This window comes from Oncorhynchus masou, chromosome 31 (genome assembly GCF_036934945.1).
Source record: "Oncorhynchus masou masou isolate Uvic2021 chromosome 31, UVic_Omas_1.1, whole genome shotgun sequence".
NCBI classification, from domain to species: Eukaryota; Metazoa; Chordata; class Actinopteri; order Salmoniformes; family Salmonidae; genus Oncorhynchus; species Oncorhynchus masou.
Genome location: NC_088242.1, coordinates 59,469,684 through 59,492,827, shown reverse-complemented (window position 1 = coordinate 59,492,827; position 23,144 = coordinate 59,469,684). Strand labels below are relative to the sequence as shown.

At 42.6% G+C, this 23,144-nt stretch overlaps 1 protein-coding gene across 2 annotated transcripts in view; it reads right to left on the bottom strand.

Moving 5' to 3' along the window:
* Nucleotides 1-23,144, bottom strand: part of tspan9a (tetraspanin 9a) — a 278,790-nt gene that overhangs the window by 246,310 nt on the left and 9,336 nt on the right. Inside the window, exon 1 of one of the 2 annotated variants that reach the window (XM_064951539.1) lies at nucleotides 19,914-20,058. The exons of the other annotated variant lie outside the window; for it this stretch is intronic. The gene's annotated coding sequence lies outside the window, so the exon portion shown is untranslated. Of the gene's footprint in view, nucleotides 1-19,913; nucleotides 20,059-23,144 lie in introns of those variants that run through there. 2 annotated transcript variants of the gene reach the window in all.

Sequence of the window (23,144 nt, the reverse complement as noted above, 5' to 3'; positions counted from 1 at the left end):
GCCAGTCAGCCAGACTCTTCCAGATCTGCCAGTCAGCCAGACTCTTCCAGATCTGCCAGTCAACCAGACTCTTCCAGATCCGCCAGTCAGCCAGACTCTTCCAGATGCCAGTCAGCCAGACTTCCAGATTCCAGACTCTTCCAGATCCGCCAGTCAGCCAGACTCTTCCAGATCTGCCAGTCAGCCAGACTCTTCCAGATCTGCCAGTCAGCCAGACTCTTCCAGATCTGCCAGTCAGCCAGACTCTTCCAGATCAGCCAGTCAGCCAGACTCTTCCAGATCTGCCAGTCAACCAGACTCTTCCAGATCTGCCAGTCAACCAGACTCTTCCAGATCTGCCAGTCAACCAGACACTTCCAGATCCGCTAGTCAACCAGACTCTTCCAGATCCGCTAGTCAACCAGACTCTTCCAGATCCGCCAGTCAGCCAGGATCTGCCGGATTCAACTGCCTGGCTGGGCTTCATCTCAGTACTGGGCTTCCTCTCAGTACTGGGCTTCCTCTCAGTGCTGGGCTTTCTCTCAGTACTGGGCTGCCCCTCAGTCCCGAGCTGCCACTCAGTCCCGAGCTGCCCCTCAGTCCCGAGCTGCCCCTCAGTCCCGAGCTGCCCCTCAGTCCCGAGCTTCCCCTCAGTCTTGAGCTACCTCAGTCCCGAGCTGCCCCTCAGTCACGAGCTGCTCCTCAGTTCAGTGGGGTTCTGGGTGAGGACTATTAGGCCATGGTCGGCGGCGAGGGTGGATCATCCCAGGACGCGAAGGGGAGGAACTATGACATTTATGGAGTGGAGTCCACGTCCCGAGCCGGAACCGCCACCATGGACAGACGCCCACCCGGACCCTCCCTATGGTTTTGAGGTGCGTCCGGGAGTCCGCACCTTGGGGGGGGGGGTTCTGTCACGCCTTGGTCTTAGTATTTTGTGTTTTCGTTAATTAGTTGGTCAGGCCAGGGTGTGACATGGGTTTATGTTGTTGTATTTCGTAGTGGGGTTTTTTTAGTTATTGGGATTGCGGCTGAGTAGGGGTGTTGCATAGGTTTGGCTGCCTGAGGCGGTTCTCAATCAGAGTCAGGTGATTCTCGTTGTCTCTGATTGGGAACCGTATTTAGGTAGCCTGGGTTTCACTTTGTATTTCGTGGGTGATTGTTCCTGTCTCTGTGTAGTTTCACCAGATAGGCTGTACTTAGGTTTCACGTTCCGTTTTGTTGTTTTGTATTTTGTCTCAGTATTTTCATGTATTCGTCATTTGTTTCATTAAACAACATGAGTAACCAACACGCTGCATTTCGGTCCGACTCTCTTGCAACAAACGAAGAACGACGTTACAACGCTGCAATTATATTCAGAGAATGCTGGAGCCGGGTCAGTCTTCATGGGCTCCAAGTTCCAACAGGAAAACAGAATTTTAAAAGATAAACGTTACATCCACTGAACATAAATATAAACGCAAAACGCAACAGTTTCTCTGATTTTACTGAGTTACAGTTCATATGAGGAAATCAGTCAATTTAAATAAATTCCTTAGGCCCTAATCTATGGATTTCACACGACTGGGAATACAGATATGCATCTGTTGGTCACAGATACCTTAAAAAAAAGGTAGGGGCGTGGATCAGAAAACCAGTCAGTATCTGGTGTGACCACCATTTGCCTCATGCGGCGCGACACATCTCCTTCACATAGTTGATCAGGCTGTTGATTGTGGCCTGTGGAATGTTGTTCCACTCGATCCAGAGCATCCTAAACAAGCGCCCCAAAGCCGATATTGTTGGGGTTTTTAACTAGCATTTCATATCTGCTGGTTCAGTTTTTGATAATGGTGGGGCCCAGGCCTCTAGTATAAGCTCTGTTACAGGCAACTATAATATAGGCCCTCATGTGAACCATTTGAACTTTGAGCCTGTTTTTTATGCTGAGGTCTATAAAGCACTAAAGAAATTGCAGTCATCATTCACTCTATTATACACTAGAAAAGTAACATAAAAGTGGATTTGGAGACTTACAGATGGCAAACACTTTAAAACAGAGAGGCCCCTCAGAGCTTATGGCAACGGACACATTTGGACAATCCCCAAGGCATATCTTGCAATGATGAAATCACTACAAGGCCTTTTTACATTGCTGTGATCGTGTCAGAGGCGGAAGGCATAACTACGTGTGTTTAATGGAGAATAATCCATTCAAATGACCCATCAAAGAATAAATCAAAGCCTTTTCCACCATTTGCATACAATGCCTTTACAATACCTAGAGTATGTCCCTGTCTTCGTATAGTCCAGTCCAGTCATCCCATGGGTCTGACTATAACTTAACAGAGAGCGACAGACCAGGGGCCCACCTAGGGAGCACAGACAGTGTGGACAGGATGGGGGGCAGCGAGATGTGCATAGTAGGAGACTAATCAGGCTGAGAGGTCCAGAGTGCTGTCTCTGACTGGTGGGGTATGTATGGCCAGTTAGGCTAGTCATGGTGGCCAGGAAAAAAAGCAGCTGCTGAACAGACATGTCTGTTGCTGTGGAAGCTCACTCTGCATTCCACTGGCTGGTCGGTCACATTCTCACACTTCACTTTCACTAGGGCTTCCACTAGACGCAGTCAGTCTGAGCTTTTTACTCAACCGCGTGCTCACACAGGCGAGGCACACACACACACACACGCACGCACGCACGCACGCACGCACGCGGCTCACACTGTGTAATTAGGCCATCTGTGCATTAACAGTGCAGAATATTTCAGATAGTATTGGGCCCATTTTTATCACAAAATGGGACACAAGTTAAATTATCTGGAAGAAAGTTTTCCTCTCTGACCAAAATTTTTAACAAGCCTATGATCTCATCTATCACATTACAAAACATAAAAACATAAATTACCAAAATAACACAAATGGGACAAAGTTTCCATGCAAGTGAAACGTGATACATAAAAATAAACCGTTCAAATTAAACAGACACTTTCCAAGGATTTACACCAATAAACAGTTGTAGTAACACACTTTTGCTATTATTGGTTGTACAGAATTCCCTGATCGGTGACGTGGAGTTGGGCAGAGGGCATTCGTGGCAGGTGTGCCCTCTACTCAACTTTATGGTCACGTGAGGACAGAGTGCACCTGTGGCAGGTGGGCACTCAATATATTTATATGTCCAGGTATTTATACCTTATACCTTCACCCAGACGGAGTTGAGTAGTTGAGCACACCAACAACTCTCACAACAACCAGTATTCATCATTGAATGTGAGTACAAACAGCTTTTATTGCATAGAAGAGGACTAAGAGGACTTCCTCACCTCTGTTTTGTTTGTGTGGGATTTTGGACGCTAATGGCCGTCACGTGCTTCTGGCCAAGCCAAGCAGCCATTTAGTCATGTATCTGTTTTTCTTTGATACGTGTAGCTGGTAACCAATACATGTTCATTGTTTATGCACCTTTTGTGCAGTTGCCTTTGTGATGAAATTATTGCCTGCTATTGCCTTGCTACTGTACCTTACAAGCTTTATTGTTTGTTTGCCATGTGCTACACTACGTACAGTTGAAGTCGGAAGTTTTACATACACCTTCGCCAAATAAATTTCAACTCAGTGTTTCACAACTCCTGACATTTAATCCCAGTAAAAATTCCCTGTCTTATGTCAGTTAGGATCACCACTTTTATTTTAAGAATGTGAATTGTCAGAATAAGAGTAGAGTTATTTATTTCAGCTTTCATTTCTTTCATCACATTCCCAGTGGGTCAGAAGTTTACATACACTCAATTAATATTTTGTAGCGTTGCCTTTAAATTGTTTAACTTGGGTCAAACATTTCGGGTAGCCATCCATAAGCTTCCCACAATAAGTTGGGTGAATTTGGTCCCATTCCTCCTGACAGAGCTGGTGTAACGCACACGCTTTTTCAGTTCTGCCGACAAATTTTCTATAGGATTGAGGTTAGGGCTTTGATGGCCACTCCAATACCTTGACTTTGTTGTCCTTAAGCCATTTTGCCACAACTTTGGATGTATGCTTGAGGTCATTGTCCATTTGGAAGACCAATTTGTGACAGAGCTTTAATTCCTGACTGATGTCTTGAGATGTTGCTTCGATGTTGCTTCAAAATATTCACAAAATATTCACAGAATTTTCACATAATTTTGTGAAGTTCACCAGTCCCTCCTGCAGCAAAGCACCCCCACAACACGATGCTGCCACCCCTGTAATTCACGACTGGGATGGTGCTCTTCGGCTTGCAAGCCGCCATCTTTTTCCTCCAAACATAACGATGGTCATTATGGCCAAACAGTTCTATTTTTGTTTCATCAGATCAGAGGACATTTCTCCAAAAAGTACAATTTTTGTCCCCATGTGCAGTTTCAAACCGTAGTCTGGCTTTTTTATGGCGGTGGTCTGGGTCTTCCAAATGGACAATGACCCCAAGCATACTTCCAAAGTTGTGGCAAAATGGCTTAAGGACAACAAAGTCAAGGTATTGGAGTGGCCATCAAAGCCTTGACCTCAATCCTATAGAAAATATGTGGGCAGAACTTAAAAAGTGTGTGCGAGCAACCAGGCCTAAACCTGACTCAGTTACACCAGCTCTGTCAGGAGGAGTTGACCAAAATTCACCCAACTTATTGTGGAAGGCTACCTGAAACGTTTGACCCAAGTTAAACAATTTAAAGGCAATGCTACCAAATAGTAATTGAGTGTATGTAAACTTCTGACCCACTGGCAATGTGATGAAATAACTACAAGCTGAAATAAATAATTATCTCTACTATTATTCTGACATTTCACATTCTTAAAATAAAGTGGTGATCCTAACTGACCTAAAACAGGGAATTCTTACTGAGATTAAATGTCAGGAATTGTGAAAAACTGAGTTTAAATGTATTTGTCTAAGGTGTATGTAAACTTCCGACTTCAACTGTATGTTTGGTTCATATTTGGAAAGACCCGACGGTAGTCAGTGGGTGAGAGGGCTGGTTACAGTGAATGTAAAGAGAAGGTGCTCATGGGTTTTTGATGTGCTCCTATAAACTTCACATGTTAGAGCTCATGGTGCTTTTTACATGGAAATGCCTGTATGATGCACTGCTACTCTTCTTCCATCTTCCCTCACAGCCCTAATCTGTGTTCCTCTTGCATATTCTGAGAGCTCCTATCCTCCACTGCAGCAGAACCAGCAATGTGCTAACAGTCCAATAGTCTTGTCCCAGTCCTGAGAGTGAATGATGGGACCCTCTCCTGACAGGCACAGATTTTCCCAGCTACACGCTCACACACATACACACACTGACATAATCTCTCCCCACAGCCCGCAGTACCCAGTTCCAGCTGCTTTCCCTGCACACTGGCAACTAACAGGCAGAGCTGAATGCCAAAGCTTTTCCATCGCTGCTAATAAAAATCATTTTGATTCCTGATGTTCTTGGACATGCATAAGAGAGCTTCTGAAAAGATTTACACTGAGTAGATATGAGGAGGGAGGGAGGGGGGAAGAGGGACGTCATATGGATTTAGTTAGGCTCCATAGAATGAAAGGCTGTTGAGTTCACAGTTTAGCTGCTGGGTCAATCACAATGGTATCAGCAAAGACAAGGTAGTGTGAGAAACACACATGCAAAGATACAACTTTGTTGAAGCACCCAACCTATGTCTGTGATTCACATTGGTCCAAACCCCTGGGCAAGGTGCATTTAAATATAATTATATTGACACTTTTCGAAGCTGAGGAGAAGTGAGGATGTTGGACATTGCCAATAGGCATAGTCAATTAAATACCTCTTTACGTTGACAGATCTCAGAACCAAGGAACTCATGTCCGTTCAGTCTCTTGTTTCTGGTTACTATACTTCCTCATTTCTGATTTCTTTCTCTTTTTATTACCTCTTTTTCTCTCCAATTTTCGTGATATACAAACTGGGAGCTACAGTCTTGTCCCATCGCTGCAACTCCCCTATGGTCTCGGGAGAGGCAAAGGTCGAGAGCCATGCGTCCTCTGAAACACGCCAAGGCGCAATGCTTCTTTACATGCTGCTCGCTTAACCCGGAAGCCAGCCACACCAATGTGTCGGGGGGAAACACCGACCGTGTCAGCGCAATGGGACAAGGATATCCCGGCCAGCCAAACCCTCCCCTAACCCAGACGATGCTGGGCCAATTGGGCGCCGCCTCATGGGTCTCTCGGCCGTGGCCATGCTGTGAATAATTCCCAATTTCTAAATTGCCATTTCAGAATAGGTACTGTATTATAATTCACACAAGCGTGAAGTCAGCTCAGTTGATTTGAGTAAGACTCAGTAGGCCTATTCTTAGTTCAATCACCCATGTGGCAGTGAATCAGGAAGTGTCAAACACCAGCTAGCTCATGCATGAACCACAGAGCTGGATTATGACGCTAGAAACTTCATTACCTTTGGATCCTATATTGGCTCCCATAGTGCAATAACAGTACATCAATCATGAGATTATTCATATCTTCAGTTCATCATCAGAAAGTCGTTTCATTGTTATTGATTTGATATAAATCGTTTATTGCAAAATCACTTGGCATTCCACATCTGAAACTGAACTGATAAAGAACAAAATGATGATACGTCATTGTCACGTCCTGACCATAGAGAGCCCTTATTTTCTCTGGTAGAGTAGGTCAGGGCATGACTGGGGGGGGGTTTCTAGTTATTATTTTCTATGTGGGGTTCTAGTTTAGTTTTTCTATGTTGGTGTTTGGTATGATTCCCAATTAGAGGCTGCTGGCTATCGTTGTCTCTAATTGGGGATCATATTTAAGTAGCATTGTTTTCCACCTGTGTTTTTTATGGATATTGTTTTGAGTTAGTGTATGTTACACCTCTTTGTTACGGTTCATTGTTTGTTTCGTTCATTCTTTATTGTTTTGTTGTGTGGTTTACTTACTTTAAATAAAAAAAGATGTGGAACCCAGATCACGCTGCACGTTGGCCTGAGTTTGCTTCCAACAAACGTGACAGTCATCTTTGAGGTTATATCACTTGGAACACTCATTTTGGATCAACATCAGTTCTGAAAATTGCTTTCGGGCAATTCCACAGTAACAGAATGAGAATGAGATTTTTCCCTTTTTTAAATGTATGCCAAACAAAAAACAATGACCATTGATTGCATTCTGTTACTGTGGAATAGCCCTTTCACAAAAACAAAACAAATATTCTCCCATATTCTTCTCACACACTGAAGATAAACTGTCTCCACATGAATTGCTTCTCAGTTATTCAAGTTATTAATATCCCCTTACAAATAACAGAGGCTTCCTGAAAAAGAGCCAGTGCCCATAACAGGTCTCAGTGAGGCTGAAGGGCACATTAAAATAAAATGTCTACTTATATGTGTACCAATATGGCCACAAGAAAATGACAATGTGCATACATTAATTAGTATCCAGAAGCCCAATTGCTGTATATGTGTGTCTAGCAGTGAGACAGTATCTCCTAATCAGTAGCTAACCATTCAAATGCAGTAACACTATGGCCATTACTAGGTTGTACGTGTTATTTAGCTAGCAAACTAAAATTGTGATAGCATGTTGTACCACTTGGTCTTGCCTCATACCATGTGCCTGTGTAGTGTCCAATGAGTTGACTGAGCCTGTCTGTGAGAGTTCCCACATGTCTATTGGAAAAGCCAGCACAGTCAAACCCAGATCAACAGCTGCACTGAGGATAGGCTATAGTATGCCCTGTGTCCATGTCTGTCCTGTGGTCACATCTGCACATGGTACATCATTCTCAACCACAGTCTCTAAAAGGAGAACAATGCTCATGGAAACGCCTCTGCGAAAGATCTCATGGATCTCTGAGTTATTCTCCCAGTTTGGGGCAAAAACCACTGGCATCCTCTGGACAGTGTTTTCTAGTGGTCTCCTTCAGGGAAGGGGAGCGAGGCCAATACTTGCTAATGGTTTTAAAATGGGATCAAACCCTTCAACCCCAAACTTCATCAAGTGCCCCAGACAATGGGTGTATTCAGATACTTTCCTGGTGTCCCATTTAGGTCCCGAGTTGGCTACGCAGCATGCGTGAGGTCACCCCCATTTCCATGTTAAGTCGGGATCCCTCAAACTGTGTGAATGCGTTGCATTAAACAACCGTGAAGCAGCACCGAACAGCTCCAACTGCTGCCCCCAGGTGGCGCATTCAGAGGCGGACAAAGAGAGAGGGAGGGAAGGGGTCTATGGATTTCTGCGATAGTCCGAACAGTCTTTATCAATGTAATGTTTCTCTGCGTATTGCCACGGCGTTGTTATTTTAATTTTAGCCAACCATCTGCCTGCTTGTTTGAGTGATAATAATGCAATGCGCAGGTTTGCGCAGTGGCAAGGATTTTTAACGCTTCAGTGGAGAAACAAATTCTGGACAACAATATGCAGAAAGCTCCAGACATTCATAGGCCACCATCTTGTCCCATTGCCTTCCATGGGGAAAAAACCTGAATAACTCTTTCTCAAAAAAGCTAACACTGATTACAGGATTTATATGCATTTATGTGAGAAATGCTGACGGTCGTTTCCTTCCTGTGAACAGTCAGAAATCCATTAAATGTAGCTAGCTTGAAGGGAATATTTGACTTTGTTTAGTTGCATATGTAAGCAGAAAATAATGTTAATAAATCACTCTACCGTCTTTGCCCTGTCTAAGCCAGAAACTGTTTGGTGCCAAAAATAAGGGGTTAAATACATGTAAAAAATATATTATAATAATAATAATGTTTCTGGATCTTTCTTACTGTATATCTCTCAGATATAGGACAGACACTTCCAAATAAAATTCCTTTTGATTTTTTTGGGTGGACTTTCTGTTGTTCCATGTAGTGATACTTCAAGGGGTCTTAAAATTAAGATAGCAAAATGATCCTTGGTATGACCTTCTTAAAACAATTCCATCATGGAATTTCAGAAAACAATTCCAAAATGTTTTACATATTGGAAAACAATTCCCCCCTCCACCGGCTTAGACAGGGCTTAGACTCTTATGGGTTAAGGTCCACATCGAAATGACCATTGCAATGTATTTTAAGAAACCTTTACTATTCTCCCTTTTCAAAGAGTGACTGAAATGCTAAATTTGCTAAATGCTTTAGTCTGTCAGCAGCACTCTTAGTACCTCACTGCCCCTAAATGCTTTAGTCTGTCAGCAGCACTCTTAGTACCTCACTCCCCCTAAATGCTTTAGTCCGTCAGCAGCACTCTTAGTACCACACTGCTCCTAAATGCTTTAGTCTGTCAGCAACACTCTTAGTACCACACTGCTCCTAAATGCTTTAGTCTGTCAGCAACACTCTTAGTACCACACTGCTCCTAAATGCTTTAGTCTGTCAGCAACACTCTTAGTATCACACTGCCCCTAAATGCTTTAGTCTGTCAGCAGCACTCTTAGTACCACACTGCCCCTAAATGCTTTAGTCTGTCAGCAGCACTCTTCGTACCACACTGCTCCTAAATGCTTTAGTCTGTCAGCAGCACTCTTAGTACCACACTGCTCCTAAATGCTTTGGTCTGTCAGCAACACTCTTAGTACCACACTGCCCCTAAATGCTTTAGTCTGTCAGCAACACTCTTAGTACCACACTGCCCCTAAATGCTTTAGTCTGTCAGCAACACTCTTAGTACCACACTGTCCCTAAATGCTTTAGTCTGTCAGCAACACTCTTAGTACCACACTGCCCCTAAATGCTTTAGTCTGGCTGCAACACTCTTAGTACCACACTGCCCCTAAATGCTTTAGTCTGTCAGCAGCACTCTTAGTACCACACTGCTCCTAAATGCTTTAGTCTGTCAGCAGCACTCTTAGTACCACACTGCTCCTAAATGCTTTAGTCTGTCAGCAGCACTCTTAGTACCACACTGCTCCTAAATGCTTTAGTCTGTCAGCAACACTCTTAGTATCACACTGCCCCTAAATGCTTTAGTCTGTCAGCAGCACTCTTAGTACCACACTGCTCCAAAATGCGTTAGTCTGTCAGCAGCACTCTTCGTACCACACTGCTCCTAAATGCTTTAGTCTGTCAGCAACACTCTTAGTACCACACTGCCCCTAAATGCTTTAGTCTGTCAGCAGCACTCTTAGTACCACACTGCCCCTAAATGCTTTAGTCTGTCAGCAGCACTCTTAGTACTACACTGCCCCTAAATGCTTTAGTCTGTCAGCAGCACTCTTCGTAACACACTGCCCCTAAATGCTTTAGTCTGTCAGCAGCACTCTTCGTACCACACTGCCCCTAAATGCTTTAGTCTGTCAGCAGCACTCTTCGTACCACACTCCCCCTAAATGCTTTAGTCTGTCAGCAGCACTCTTCGTACCACACTGCCCCTAAATGCTTTAGTCTGTCAGCAGCACTCTTAGTACCACACTGCCCCTCTGGTGGTTACCACAGCAAGCTAAGCAGGGTCGGGCCAGCTTTTGATGAGAGATGATCAGGACTGCTGCAGCAGGTGGTTTTGGAGGGCCAGTAGGGGGCACTCTTCTATCTGGATATACAGTAGATCCCACTGCTGGAGTGCAATGATGGGGAAACTGTGCTATGAGGGATGCTAACAGAGCAAGCTCACAGTTAAATAGTTCAATCTGTCACGCAATCGTCTTCTTGTTATTTAATTAGGCTAACTGGAATGAACCCTTTCTTTTCAAGTCACATTTCCTAGTCTTTATAATGTTATTAGTGAGGGAGAAGATAAATAATCAAAATTAATTTGAAAAAAAACGCTTACAATGGCAACATGAAACGAACCAAATAGCTTATTTGCATGCAAATGAAGTGTCGGTTTAGGAAAACATGAATAGTTGAACTGAAATATCTGAGGAGAACATGGCTTAATGGTTCATTTATGAAATCAACACACATCCTGAGTGTCCCGGCAGCCCAGTGAACTCTACTTCCTGCGTGTGAGGTCACTCATGTGGAAGAGTTGGGAGGAAGTGCGAGGTCAGGAATAAGTAGCCTCACTCTGTTTTTTCTAAGATAAACACAGTGACACACACAATATATTAGAGCTCGGAATAACACTGAAAGCAATAGACGTGCACGCGCAAGAACACATGCGCTCACGCATACACTCACACGGGCGCAGACACACACACACACACACCACATAACAGGAAAATGGAACAAGAGGATTCGCTTACCAAATGGGATGTTTGAGAGGCGTGTGTTATTGATACTCCCTGGGTCAACCACTGGGAAGGACATTCAGTACATCTATTTAAGGGTCATACAAGGCCAACTATTTAAGGAAACGCTAGGGAGCAAATCAGACGGAGATCCACATAATGCACCAACATTCAGTACATCTATAAGCACCGACATGACTGCATCTTTAGAGCACCATAATCAGTGCGTCCATCCGCTTCACATTGTGAACGTCAGTGAACCAGTTATATGATTTGAGCTTTTGTTTAACTTGCAATACAGGAGAACCGGAGTGAGATTGAAAAGGCAAATGACCCATCACTAGCCACTCAACTAATGTTGGGGCAGACAGCAGGGCAAAGAAGAGGCTTGTCTGTTGCTTCCGGGATGCACTAATGACTGTACTAAAGCGGTGTCGAATATAGTTTACAGGCAGAGAGGACAGACCAGTCCATCTGGGCTCGTCACATAAAAACAAAGTCAAAACCAATGAGGATTTTGCAAATCCAGGCGGCAGTGTGGAGTTGTGTTGTGGTAGGCGCTAAGAGTTACACAGGTAGAGAAGTCGAGAGAGAGAGCGCGAGGAGGTCCATGTTTACCAACATGTTTAATTGCCACAGTGTGGTAGCCTAGCCAAGAAGTCCAGCCTTTCTTCTAGCTCACAAAGGTGCTTTTGATTATCGGCCTGGTGGAAGCTTGAGGAAGGGATGGCTGTGCCTTGTCAATGAGCTTCCCTTGTCTGCCATTAGTCACACTGGGGACAACTCTCTGAGGGCCTTCACTTATATTAGCTACTACTTCACACTGGACAGGAGTGTTATGGTTTGACATCCCTGGTAGGCCTACTAAAAGCATTAGCTAGGGCAGTAGTATTTTTTCAAGGAACTCAGTCTGGCTTTAAAACTTACTCTTCAAAGTTGTAATAGTAGAAACTGGGTAGTGCATCATTATTTCCTCCTGTCATGTTAGTCGTTGCATACCTTAGAAAGCTATTTTTAACTTGTCCGAAATGTGCAGAAATGTCCAGATCAACTAGGTTAGGTTTTTTTGCACATAGATATTGTTGTAACTTTTTAGTCACTCAAATATCACATGAAAACACATTAGGTAAAATGTATAGAATTGCAAGAAAATAAGCTTTAAAGCTGAAAAATTCTCTCCACCAACAAGTTTGGTGTGAACAGTTTGCGTCATGACCAGTGCTTTGTGCCCATAGAACTAGGGGGGGCTGAGTGAAAAGGTTTGGGAACCACGGAGTAAGGCTACTATTTAACACTGGACAGAAATCAGACTCTGTGGCTCAAAGACAAGGTTACATATTGTCATAAGATATTTCCTAGAAGTAGGTGTATTTTCTATATTATTACCAAAGATATTTATAACTAACTCAAGATAGTTCATCTGCGTCATTTCCAATTGGAGCAAATGAAGCATAGTGGGCAGAAGCCAAGCACGAGCTAACGAGATCCTATTAGTGCATTCTTGCATGTATGTGCATATTTACGTTGGGGAACACCTTTGTGAACTGAGTGTGTCCAATTACTCCATTCGCCCTTGCAATCCTTGTAAAGAAAGCCATTTTTTAAAATACTTTGTCAAAGGGTCACATCTACAAAACTTGCACTCTGTTTGTAACAGATTCTCGTTTTGGAAACAGAAAATTACATTGAGCTCTTACTTTTTTTAAATGAGAAAATCAGCTGAATGTTGACCCAGTTCCATCTTCTCCCACTGCCTGCCACGAGGCTTCCTCTCCTCACCATATTTGGTGGGGAGTGGAAATTCCAACCGGATGCTTCAGATCTATACATCCGGTGAAACATCTGGCTCCTTGTTCTATCTGTGTTATTCCTCTGGTTGCTATTATAATGGATAGAAATGAACAAAACAATGATCTTCTACTTATTGTCTTTCATTGAACATTTTGTTTTGTGTTGCCACACTGCTGAGATGATAGCTTGCACGTATGCATTTCACTGTACTGTGTACACCACGTGTATCCTGTGCATATAATACACATTGATTTGATCTCAGATTGGGGAACAGAGAGGGGTGAAATCCCGGCTAGAAAACAAACTCATTCCAGGAACTGACTGTTCCGTGCTCTGAGAGAGACTAGGTCATGTGAACAACTCTGTCTGGAACAAGCGTAATTTCCCTGCTAAGCCTACTGGGGGCATTAGCTAGGCTACTAATTCACATTGGATAGGGGTCATACTATGCTGGCTAACGGAATAGATAAGCGTATTGCCAAAGGATTTTTCGTACTCTTTACGTGTTGCTACTGCAAATGAACATCATAAGGTCTTGTGATGTGGGGTACAAACGATTTCCTGAAACAACAATAAGACGGTTTCCTGCTCTAACAGAGTACACAGCGAGGTCAATGGTAGGAATAGTCAGGCAATACGCAGTGAGCTCCTCTGTCTCAGATAAGTAATTGATGCTAACGACTAGCCTATGGATGTTAGGTAGGGACTAAATCATCTTGACGTCAGAGCATGGATGAGAGGCTCCTGCAGTAATGTCCATTCATGTTCCTTCGGTAGCTTGGCTGTTGACACTGGTAGTCCCATGATCACAAACAGCCCGTCTTCTCACTGGCTCACATGGGCTCCGTCTCTTCCAGTGAGAAGCCCGAAGGTTCCACTTTGTACTGTTCATTTTCACCACAGCGTGATGTCATTAACACTCCATAAAATATCATATTATGCTGATGTACTTCTCAAAACGTATATTATTATAAACCTGTTTTATAGCCAGTTAAAATGTCACTTCATGATCAAGAGGATCTGAATACTGAATCCTGTATGAGGGATCCACCCACACCTGGAACTATCAGTCCTCTAGAATAGATAAAACATTGAGCTAAATCATCAAACACAGGCTTATCAAAAACTGTCATCAGCTAGCTGGCAGGCTATTGAAACAGAAATACATTCCATCTAACACTCTCCAGATAATGAGAGAGAGGTTAAGTACGGATCATTAAAGTTGAATTGCAACCCAATATGGCAAGTGTTAGACATTAATCCTATCAAACACTGAAATAATAAATTCTCTCAAGAAAGATTGACTAGTTATCTAAGGCTACACAAAGAAACGCCCCCCTCAAGCCTCTGCTAAATAAAGGTTCACTACTTAAACCCTGAAGCTCATCTTCCAAACTCTATTTGTGGGTTCACTTTACTCTCTTCCCCTTCAGCCAGATCGTTTTAGTCCTTCAGAAAAGAGCAGGACCAGACATCCTTTCAGTGGTACTGGAACAAAATGGCCCAACCTATCCCTCAGATTGGTATGAGGCTTTCATTTCTGAGTCATTTTCTTCCTCCCAAGAGGAGCTACCATTTCGATCATGATAAAGTTAACAAATCAAATCATATTTGATCTGTCACATGCTTTGTAAACCACAGGTGTTTGCAAACAGTGAAAAGCTTATGGGCCCTTCCCAACAATGCAGAGACAAAAATATAAATAACAGAAAAAATAATAACACAAGGAATAAATACACAATGAGCAACAATAACTTGGCTATATACAATGCTTTCGGAAAATATTCAGACCACTTGACTTTTTCCACATTTAGTTATTTACAGCCTTATTAAAAAATGGATGAAACAGTCTTTGTCGCTCATCAATCTACACACAATACCCCATAATGACAAAGCAAAAACAGTTTTTTAGAACATTTTGCTCATTCATAAAACATAAAAAATAAATTAACATCTCATTTACATAAGTATTCAGACCCTTTACTCAGTACTTTGTTGAAACATCTTTGGCAGAGAGTACAGCCTCAAGTCTTCTTGGGTATGACGCTACAAGCTTGGCACACTTGTATTTGGGGAGTTCCTCCCATTCTTCTCTGCAGATCCTCTAAAGCTCTGTCTGGTTGGATGGGGAGCGTCGCTGTACAGCTATTTTCAGGTCTCTCCAGAGATGTTTGATCGGGTTCAAGTCCGGGCTCTGGCTGGGCCACTCAAGGACATTCAGAGACTTGTCTCGAAGCCACTCCTGTGTTGTTTTGGCTGTGTTCTTAGGGTTGTTGTCCTGTTGGAAGGTGGACCTTCGCCCCAGTCTGAGGTCCTGAGCGGTAAGGAGCAGGAATTCATCAAGGATCTCACTGTACTTTGCTCCATTCATCTCTCCTTCGATCCTGACTAGTCTTTCAGTCCCTGCCGCTGAAAAGCATACCCACAGCATTATGCTGCAGACCACCATGCTTCACTGTAGGGATGGTGCCAGGTTTCCTCCAGACGTGATGCTTGGCAAAGAGTTCAATCTTGGTTTCATGAGACCAGAGAAACTTGTTTCTCATGGTCTGAGTCTTTAGGTGCCTTCTGGCAAACTCCAAGCGGGCTGTCATGTACCTTTTTACTGAGGAGTGGCTTCCGTCTGGCCACTCTACCATAAAGGCCTGATTGGTGGAGTGCTGCAGAGATGGTTGTGCTTCTGGAACAACCATCTCCACAGAGGAACTCTAGAGCTCTGTCAGAGTGACCATCGGGTTCTTGGTCACCTCCCTGACCAAGGCCCTGCTCTCCCTATTGCTCAGTTTGGCCAGGTGGTCAGCTCTAGGAAGAGTCTTGGTGGTTCCAAACTTCTTCCATTTAAGAATTATGGAGGCCACTGTGTTTTTGGCGACCTTCAATGATGCATACATTCTTTGGTACCCTTCCCCAGATCTGTGCCTCAACACAATCCTGTATTGGAGCTCTACATACAATTCCTTCAACCTCATGGATTGGTTTTTGCTCTGACATACACTGTCATCTGTGGGACCTTATAGAGACAGGTGTGTGCCTTTCCCAATCAAGTTCAATCAATTTAATTTACCACAGGTGGACTCCAATCAAGTTGTAGAAACATCTCAAGGATGTTCAATGGAAACAGGATGCACCTGAGCTCAATTTCAAGTCTCATAGCAAAGGCTCTGACAACTTACAGTGCCTTGCGAAAGTATTCGGCCCCCTTGAACTTTGCGACCTTTTGCCACATTTCAGGCTTCAAACATAAAGATATAAAACTGTATTTTTTGTGAAGAATCAACAACAAGTGGGACACAATCATGAAGTGGAACAACATTTATTGGATATTTCAAACTTTTTTAACAAATCAAAAACTAAAAACTTGGGCATGCAAAATTATTCAGCCCCCTTTACGTTAATACTTTGTAGCGCCACCTTTTGCTAAGATTACAGCTGTAAGTCGCTTGGTGTATGTCTCTATCAGTTTTGCACATCGAGAGACTGAAATTTTTTCCCGTTCCTCCTTGCAAAACAGCTCGAGCTCAGTGAGGTTGGATGGAGAGCATTTGTGAACAGCAGTTTTCAGTTCTTTCCACAGATTCTCGATTGGATTCAGGTCTGGACTTTGACTTGGCCATTCTAACACCTGGATATGTTTATTTTTGAACCATTCCATTGTAGATTTTGCTTTATGTTTTGGATCATTGTCTTGTTGGAAGACAAATCTCCATCCCAGTCTCAGGTCTTTTGCAGACTCCATCAGGTTTTCTTCCAGAATGGTCCTGTATTTGGCTCCATCCATCTTCCCATCAATTTTAACCATCTTCCCTGTCCCTGCTGAAGAAAAGCAGGCCCAAACCATGATGCTGCCACCACCATGTTTGACAGTGGGGATGGTGTGGTCAGGGTGATGAGCTGTGTTGCTTTTACGCCAAACATAACGTTTTGCATTGTTGCCAAAATGTTCAATTTTGGTTTCATCTGACCAGAGCACCTTCTTCCACATGTTTGGTGTGTCTCCCAGGTGGCTTGTGGCAAACTTTAAACAACACTTTTTATGGATATCTTTAAGAAATGGCTTTCTTCTTGCCACTCTTCCATAAAGGCCAGATTTGTGCAATATACGACTGATTGTTGTCCTATGGACAGAGTCTCCCACCTCAGCTGTAGATCTCTGCAGTTCATCCAGAGTGATCATGGGCATATTGGCTGCATCTCTGATCAGTCTTCTCCTTGTATGAGCTGAAAGTTTAGAGGGACGGCCAGGTCTTGGTAGATTTGCAGTGGTCTGATACTCCTTCCATTTCAATATTATCGCTTGCACAGTGCTCCTTGGGATGTTTAAAGCTTAGAAAATCCTTTTGTATCCAAATCCGGCTTTAAACTTCTTCACAACAGTATCTCGGACCTGCCTGGTGTGTTCCTTGTTCTTCATGATGCTCTCTGCACTTTTAACGGACCTCTGAGACTATCACAGTGCAGGTGCATTTATACGGAGACTTGATTACACACAGGTGGATTGTATTTATCATCATTAGTCATTTAGGTCAACATTGGATCATTCAGAGATCCTCACTGAACTTCTGGAGGGTGTTTGCTGCACTGAAAGTAAAGGGGCTGAATAATTTTGCACACCCAATTTTTCAGTTTTTGATTTGTTAAAAAAGTTTGAAATATCCAATAAATGTCGTTCCACTTCATGATTGTGTCCCACTTGTTGTTGATTCTTCACAAAAAAATACAGTTTTATATCTTTATGTTTGAAGCCTGAAATGTGGCAAAAGGTCGCAAAGTTCAAGGGGGCCGAATACTTTCGCAAGGCACTGTATATAAATAAGGTATTTCTGTTTTTAATTTGTAATAAATGTGCAAAATGTTCTAAAAAGCCATTTTGCTTTTTCAATATGGGGCGTTGTGTGTAGATTGATGAGGATAATTTATTTTTAAAACCCTTTTTAGAACAAGGCTGCAATGTAATAAAAGTCAAGGGGTCTGAATACTCTCCAAAGGCACTGTGTAAGTACCCTCTAGAGAACGTTGCTGGGCCTTTAGCATATGCATCAGATGCATATCATCTCACAAGGTGTGCAAACATGCTTGTTTCATAAACCCTTGATAAATAGTCCAAAAACTATTGTAATGGATTGATTGCATGAATGAATATCTATGGAAATATCCCCCCCCAAAAAATAACAACAATATATGTTTTATATAATTCTACAAAGTCCTAGAAAAAACACAAGTCTCATTTCCCTTACAATAAAAACATTACAGTGTAGTCCATTTTATCAACTGCATTTGTAGATTCGATTAGTAATATAGTTGTAGTAATTAACAGTCCAGTTACAACTTCTTTAGACAAAGTAGTAGGAAAAAAAGATGATTACAATATTATTAATAATAATATTACTAGCCAGGTGCGCAGTTGAAATTATGTTCTCTATTCCTTAACAAAAGCTTTAGAATAAGGCTGTAATGTAACAAAATATGGAAAAAGTCAAGTGTTCTGAAAACCTTCCGAATGCCCTGTACATGGGGTACACACATGTAGTGTAGGTAGGGATAAAGCCACGAGGCAACAGGGTCGATAAGTCAGTAGCAGCAGCGTATGTGATGAGTAAAAACAGTTTGTGCAAAAAGGGTCAATGCAAATACTTAAATAGTTAACCAATAGCTACCCGGACAAACTATTAAGCAGTCTTATAGCTTGGGGGAGGAAGCTGTTCAGGGTTCCTGTTGGTTCCAGACTTTGTGCATCTGTACCGATAGAGTGTACGGTACCAGTGCTGTACTGGGCCGTACACTCTATTCTCTGTAGCGTCTTGCGGTCAGAGGCCAAGCAGTTGTCATACCAAGCGCTGATGCAGTCAGTCAAAACGCTCTCAAAAGAGCAACCGTAGAACTTTTTTGAGGACCTGAGGGCCCATGCCGAATCTTTTCAGCCTCCCGAGGCATTGTCGTACCTTCGTCACAACTGTGTTGGTGTGTGTGGACCATGATCATTTCTTAGTCCACTACAGCCCCACTACAGCACACATAATGTAGCTGATAGGAATCTTAAATGTGTTGTCTAATCATTTGGGTTACTACCTCACCAGTGCTTTATTGATAGATGCCTTGTAAAAGTCCCGTTTTATCCACCAGCAGTAGCTTTCATGTCAAATTTTGGTTCAAACAGCCAGAGGCCGAGCCCAGGCGAGCTTGCCAACAACCCAGACAAAGGCAGTTGTCACCGGCTACATTCAGTCAGGAAATCCACCCCATTAGTCAGCAAGCCGGACATTACCGATGCTGCAACATAGTGTTGCACTGAGAATGACTTATGGTGGAGTAACAGCCAGGCAAGTCTTTCTGAGTTCTGAGGAACTCTAACCTCTAAAGGTAATAGGACATGTTATATCTGACCTTATCTACCAAAATACACTCCGCTAAATAACAACTCTGAGCCGATAAGTAAGATATCAACACAGCTCAGTCTGAGCAGGACACAGCTTTCCTTCCCATTCACAATATGGTATCCTTGTTCGATAGTACCTGTAAAAGCCTTGACGAAGCTGAGATCCTACTTGGGATGTTTTGGCAGTCACACCAGAACAAACTCGGTATGTAAAACGAGATGCTATTAAGCACAGGCGAACCGAGGTCAAAGCTCCCCATCATTTTATAGCAAGTGCAGCACAACAGGATTCACACAGAGATTTCAATAGAAATAGGTCTTAAAAATGAGAGCTTCGCTGCAGCAGCAAACTAAGCGTGCAGAATACCCGGCATCAAAATATACTCGACTAGTAAACAGCAGCGTGAGGTCACTCAAATAGGCATGTCAAAATATAGCCACAGAATGTGCTCGCAGTGTATGTATAGCAGGAGGCCACATCCGAGAAGCTTTTCAGAAATGCGTCACTTCAGCACAGAAAAACATGGAGACAATTTCACTGTCTGCCAGTAACACTCACACTTGACTCTTTTCCCCCTTACTAGCTCTGACTTTGCTGATAGATACTTTATTGAGGAAAGATTTACTTACTATGACTGTGATATGTGGTTGTCCCACCTAGTTATCTTAAGATGAACGCACTAACCGTAACTCACTCTTCATAAGAGCGTCTGCTGAATGACTAAAATGTCAATGTAAATGCCAGCCTGAGATGAGTAGTCTGAAAAGTACGGGTGTGATCTGAACGGCTCTTTTTGTGAGCCAGCCAGGGACAGATGGACAGTCAGCGACCGACCCCCTGGACCGATCCAGCCAGGGATGTCTCAAATAGACACAGGCCATGCCTTGTTCCAGTTTGTGATTGGCCCTGAGCTGTAGCCACAGAGGGTACGGGATGGCACTGAGACCCAGAGAGGTCAAAGGGAGGGAAAAAATGTTGATGTAGCAGCAACACAGGCTCGCCCATTGAGGCCCAGTGGCACGGGATCTGCCCAGCGCTGTTTGGCTTGTCCAAGATAATGGGAACTTTCATGAAGGGGCAGAGGAAACTGGCTCAATGCTTGTCACCAAGATGAGTGAACGGGACAGACGGGAAATAAACATAGTTGGCACTGCTGCTGTTGTTTGTCTAAAACTGCTGTAGCGAATTAACCAGCGTATCTGAGAATAAATTATATGAGTATGATTGTTCATTCCGAATAGTCATGGAGAAGGATTGCTGTGGAAAGCATGGTGCCCTTTGAAGGAAGTTTTATATCAGCTTCATTATGCAAACCGAGCCCAATGAAGGGATCAAAACAATGAAAAGCAGCTGGGGGTTCTGGAGTGTAGTCATTTGTCTTTGGGTGTGGCGCTAGTATTAACTCTTACTGGAGGATGTAAGATATCCAGACGATGTATGAGGTTTGGGGTATGTAGCAAAGAACACATCCATCCTCACATGTTGTCCACCTATTCACACCACTCCTCTGAGAAGAACAAAAAAACAGGAAATTGACACATTTCTCCGCAGTTACACGTCTAAGATGTCACTGACCCTGGGTCACCAAGAGAGCAGGAAGAGTTTGAGGAATGTGGGGTCAACTGCAAAGGATTCAAAGCATAGGTCTTAACACGGTCAAATGAATTCCCTCTTCCAGTGCAAGGATATGAACCAGAGCTACACAGGCCGTGCGAAAAGGAAGAGAGAAAAGCAAAAACGGCCACCCATAAATCATTATCTGAATTGAGTAAAGGTCATAGTTGGGAAGTCCCAAGGATCCCGTTTATCCTTTTTTTTTTAGATAGGGCGTACTCTGACTTCTGCATTGGGAGTAACGATTTGAGAAGGAGAATGCTCTATTTTGCTTCTGTTTTCTCAATACTTTCCTTTGAAGGGTGAAGAATCTGAATTTACAGCAAAATGTATCAATGAAGACTGATAAATGAGAAAACGTCTAAACAAAATCCTGTCGGGATGTTGGTACAAGCTTGACAGACAGAGCTGTAAATTGAGTAGTCTGCCACAAGGGCCTACAAGTGAACCATTCAATGTGTTTCAAAGCATGTAAAGTGCCATGCACAATACACATAACATCTGGAGAATGCATTGCATGAAGGAGATGCACCACAAAAGTCGCCCAGTTTCACTCATGGCTTAGCTTTAAGAGCTCAATAAACAGCTATTCAAATAAAGGTCAAAGCTAGAAATGTGGACGCTGACAATGGAGAGCTCGTGCTATTGAGGAAACATGTCAGCCTGTCAGATCCAGGACAATGGACAATGCAAGAAATGCCATTACACTAAAAGTGCCAAAAGTGGTCCATTTTGACACCAAGTGTTAAACAATTTCATCATTTCTAAACCCTCTTATTGATGCTTCTGAAATTGTAGAACTTGTGTTAACACTAGAACACCAGAACCGCCACTTACGTTTGGTATTGTAAATGAAAACACTCAGCCAAAAAACTTCCCTGACTTTACCTCAATGTTCTATTTTACACTGTTCCATTTGTAAAAAAAAAAAAAATGAAATCACAAAAACAGAAAAGTATTTAGTCTTTTTACCATTTTTTTACACACCTATTCCCAACTTAATCCGCCAAGACAATGTGCTGTAGGATGTTGGTACCCAGTCAGTCGCTAACGTGTCTCTCTCTCCTCACTGAATGAATGACAAATGGATGAATGGGCAATAACTGTGCACCTTACTTCACAATTGAATTGAAATTAGGCCTAACTGAATGATACGGAGGGTGAAGAGGTTAATGTAATGCAGAAAGACAATAGTGTTTGTGTTATGCCTATATATCAGCAGACATTCATTTGACCGTGCGCCTTGTGGGTTGATACCATTATGTTTTACATTTTACTTTGTAAAAATAAGGTGTTATGGGACTGTTTTATTTACTATAACTCAATTACTAATCAAACGTATTGTAAGGGGAATGAAAACACGCAACATGTGGCAGTAGGCCTTTAGAATAATACAAAGCATATCAATGAATCTATCTAGCGAAGCAAACGATGCCAGTCCACTGAACGAATGACTAATGGATGGAATGGGCGATAACTGTGCAAGTTACTTCACAATTGAATTTAAATTAGGCCTAACTGAATGATGTGGGTTAAAAGGTTGATTTTTAATTATAACAACAATAGTGTAATGATGAGTTTGTACTATGCCTATTTATCAGCGTATAATTTGACTGCGCACCTTGCAGGTTGATACCATTCTCTCCTATGTTTTACTTTGTAAAAATTAACTGTTACAGGACTGTATTATTTATTATTTATTATTAATCAAATGTATTGTAATGGGGGGAAAAAAACATGCTACGTGTTGCAGTAGACCTTTAGAATAATGCAAAACATATCCGTGACTCTATCCAAGTTGATGAGCAGGAAATAAACGATGCCACTCAGCCTCCACAGCCGGCCTATCGAAACTACCCCTAAACTATACCGAAACTAATTTCATAAATTATAAGAGTTAGCCTATAGACAAGATTAAATTGACAATAATTTGATGAATGACAATATTAGGCCTATCAGTTGTCAAATTGTACAGGAAGAGATGGGTGCATCTTGTAATTTACAGATGCAGGGAAAGGAGCATCGCTTTATCTTATCCTCCTACAGAGTCACATGTAGGTAACATTTTGATTTATATACAGTATCTGAAAGAGGATATTCTGAAGTTTGTATGACACTTTGTCGGAAAACTCTCATAATTCAAGAGGTGCAGCTCTATTTCCAAATTTCACTTTTACCAAGAATATCAGTGCTGTCCATGCATTCAGCACATGACCACTTGTGCGGCAGCATTGCTCTGGCTACTA